Genomic DNA, 3,834 nt, shown 5'->3' with positions numbered 1-3,834 from the left:
ATTGTACAATACGCTTATGTTGGATATGATTAGGTAATATCGTAGTGTCGCCATATCGCGATAACTGTCGGAGTTAAATGTTGTACAATTCTGCAAGAGCGTTCCCAGCTTTGATCGCGTTGTGTGAACGTCATCATTTGGAACGAACCAACTTACCGCTTTAAATAGGGGGGGGGGGTCGCAGACGCGGTAATATTTTTTTAAAATATAAAAATATATACATCTACAACAGCAATACAATGACAGAGCGACCGTGACTATCACAGTAGATCATTCAGCATATATTGTTTGAGTAAATACGATTCAAATTATGCGATGGAAGTGAAAGTATAAGATTGATAGTTTGAGCGTCAACCCTTGGCTGGGAGTGGTAGCTTCCAAGTGCCAATGGCTGACGCCTCAAGCGCGGCTCCCAGGACGCTTCTAAACTGTTCGGAACATAACGACTCCCCACCCCCACCCCTAAACTTGCACGAACAATTCCCCTCGCCCCTTAAAACTCTGAGCAGGATTGAACTCACGCGAACCGGTAAGTGGGTGTTTTGGTTTTAAAATTTTTACGAAAAAAAATCCGGTGTTGTGTGACCCCCGTTGCGGCGGTGACACCGCAGGCTGTGGTTGCTCCCCGCCGGGGAAGGCGTCTCCTCCTCGGTAGGCAATCCAGGCCATTCAGGCCCTCCCTGGCGTCTCGGGCCTAGTCTGTCCCAAAGAAAATAAACATTTATACATGCTTTGTGGAACTGTTTTCACAGTAAGATACACAGGCAGCAGTCGTAAGAAGAAAGGCTTAAATACAATCGTCGGTAACAGAGGCGTTATGAAAAAGGGCCATTGCCCGATTATGCACTACAGTATTTACTTTTAAGGGCAGTGTTATTGGTAAATATGTAGGGGGTTTTTCTCTCGTGATATACCCGTCTTTGTGTTTGTCCTCATGCTGTGGGTTTCGGGCTGTTCCACGCGAGTTTGAAGCCATTGGTTAAACGAGGTAACACAACCACGGGTCAAGTTATCTCTTGATGCATCACAGCTGTCATCATAACACGTACGGTTTACCCCGTATTCTTGTACAGAGACATTGAGTTTTCACGCCCATACGGGGTACAGCCATTTCAATACGGGCAAAAAAACATGCTTTGGTAACATAATATTGTCTGTTTGTGTTTCTACATTGTGATGGGACTTCGTAGGACGAACGTTGATATGTATAAAGACACGTGGTGGCCGATACGGTCTGAATTGATCTGTAATAAGGTAGGGGCACTGATTGATAGTGGGTTGACAGCTACGTGGTGGTGAGTGTACTCGAAGTGAATCTCTATTTGTGTGTTTCTCCCTTGTGATGGGACTTTGTTGTTGTTGTTGTTTTAGGCGGCTGCGGGACTGTGCAACGTTGGTGAGCGGCATAGGAGCGGTGGGGGCAACATCCATTGTAGAGTACAATGTCACTACGCTCCCACGTCTGCGCTACCCTCCTCCACCAAGCCGCCACACGGACGAGCGTGGTGAAGTATGGTCAAATCACGACCCGGGGCGGTGTGGGGAGACCCTGGTCCGGCAATGGATTAACAAATTGGCTCCTACTGTTTACCTCCATATATATAAAAATATGCAAAGTTGTGATTGTGTGTGTTGTCTGTTCAAAATGTTTAGCGTACTTCCCGACATGCAACAAACTGGAAATTTGCCATGTGGGTACTTTCCAGACTGTACACCGTGCAAACATTATACAAATACACTTTTGTGTTTTTGGGGGGGAGAGCTCAATAATGTATAGATTTTTTGCACGGCAAGTGAGCTGTGACGTCAAATCTGTCACGTGACCCTCGCACGTGGAAGCGTAACGCGTTGTAGTGTAGTGGTTAGCGTTGTCTGTGTGTGTGTCTGTGTGTGTGTCTGTGTGTGTGTCTGTGTGTGTCTGTCTGTGTGTGTGTGTCTGTGTGTTTTTTTTGTGTGTTGTGGGGAGCGATAGTGTAGCGGTTAGCGCGCTGCGCTATGAACCCGGCGACACGGGTTCGATTCCCGCTCATGGCCAACACCAGTGACGATTAGCTGAACCGGTCCCGGGCCTCCCCTAGGTCGACTCAGCCTCAAATGAGTATCTGGTGCGGTGTGTAAACGTCGCCACTAGGGAGACAAAGGCGGTCGGGCGTGGTGCTGGCCACCCACCCCCTCGTGTACCGTTCCGGCCTTCATAGGTGCTCGCTAACAGCACTTGCCCCTACAGTCTGTTAAGGCTACATGGGGGATCTTTGTTTTATCTTTTGTGTGTCTGTGTGTGTGTCTGTGTGTGTGTCTGTGTGTCTGTGTGTGTGTGTAAGCGTAACGCATTGTAGTGTAGTGGTCAGCGCTACGCCGCGCTACGAACCCGGTGACCCGAGTTCGATTCCCGCTCACGGCCACCACCGGCGACGATTATTTGAACCGCTTCTGGGCCTCTCCTAGGTCGACTCAGCCTCAAACGAGTAACTTGTGGTGTGAACATTGCCACTGGGGAGACAAAGGCGGCCGGACGTGGTGGATCCAAGTCCCGGGCGAAACCGGGTAGTACAGCTAGTCATGAATATATGAATGAATATAGACGCGTAAGTCACGTGTGACTGTATATATTCATTCCTCCATGGCTCGTTACTGACGTGTAGATGGTGTGGATATTATTATTTTCTGTCTGCAGCTGACGCTGGTCTAATGGAGCAAAGGCAGTCAGCGCAGCAGCTCGGTACGACAAGTCAACAATGTGACCAGCGTGCATACAGCACGGATCGGACTGGAAATTTGACACAGCACCAGAGAACTCGCACAGAAGAGAAATCCTTCAAGTGCACTGTGTGTGACAAGGCATTTGCAAGGTCATCAGTTCTTGAGACCCACCAGAGAACACACACAGGAGAGAAACCCTTTAAGTGCAGTGTGTGTGGGAAGACATTTTCACAGCCATCTGCTCTTAAAACACACCAGAGAACACACACAGGAGAGAAACCCTTCAGGTGCAGTGTGTGTGGGAAGACATTTTCACAGTCATCTGCTCTTAAAACACACCAGAGAACACACACGGGAGAGAAACCCTTCAGGTGCAGTGTGTGTGGGAAGACATTTTCACAGTCATCTACTCTTAAAACACACCAGAGAACACACACGGGAGAGAAACCCTTCAAGTGCAGTGTGTGTGGGAAGGCATTTTCACAGTCATCTGCTCTTAAAACACACCAGAGAACACAGAAGCATCAGAAGATCCACAACGAGTGCAGTCTGAAATCAGCTTGTGAAAGTCAAAGTGCCGCAATGAGCCCATCCCTCATGAAACACGAACCGGAAGAAAATCCCAGCTTGGACACTTTTAAAGGTATCGAGGTGAAATGTGAAGAAGTGATGGTGAAGAGGGAAGAAGTGAAGGTGAAATGTGAAGATGAAGATTCAACTCCAAAATGGGACCTTCACATCGATGGAGGTAACGTGAAGCAGGAGGAGAATTCTGACTGAGGCAGAGCGAGGCAACTCCCAGCAGTTTGTGGAAGTGGAGGTGTGGGTGGACTTCCTCCTAGACAATCCAAAGTCAAGTGGAGACCCGGTAGATGTGTAAGCCAGAGACGATGTCACTACAATAGATGCACCTTTGTCACGGGCCTTTAATGACAAGAACGTGAAGTTGGAACACTTTGTGGGCCCATGGGTTGGGTAGATCTGTAACCAGGAGCGAGAGACAATAAGCTCCCAAGCATTCACTATGTTATAACAATTGCATTTACACGGTGCTTGCTTTATCGCCTCAGCAACTCAAAGTTTCGTGTCGTACCTCGTCTGAAACACTCGAAGAGCATCCCCAAGTAGCAGCTG

The 3,834-nt window shown here is 48.3% G+C and overlaps 1 long non-coding RNA gene across 2 annotated transcripts; it reads left to right on the top strand.

The window, feature by feature from the left end:
* Positions 1-357: 357 nt before the first annotated feature.
* LOC142913296 (uncharacterized) lies at positions 358-3,011 on the top strand. Of its 2 annotated transcripts, none has more exons than XR_012934604.1 (3): positions 358-529; positions 1,372-1,510; positions 2,675-3,011. It is a non-coding gene; the product is annotated as an uncharacterized LOC142913296 (long non-coding RNA). The 2 variants fall into 2 exon arrangements; XR_012934603.1 differs by having other exon boundaries at positions 359-529; positions 1,372-1,505.
* The last annotated feature ends 823 nt before the right edge of the window (positions 3,012-3,834 follow it).

Source organism: Petromyzon marinus, unplaced genomic scaffold, assembly GCF_048934315.1.
Source record: "Petromyzon marinus isolate PM22_M1 ecotype Great Lakes invasive population unplaced genomic scaffold, UKy_Petmar_22M1.pri1.0 PM_G_Scaffold_24, whole genome shotgun sequence".
Taxonomy (NCBI): domain Eukaryota; kingdom Metazoa; phylum Chordata; class Hyperoartia; order Petromyzontiformes; family Petromyzontidae; genus Petromyzon; species Petromyzon marinus.
Note: the sequence above shows the minus strand (reverse complement) of the source record. Positions and strands in the feature narration are given on the sequence as shown.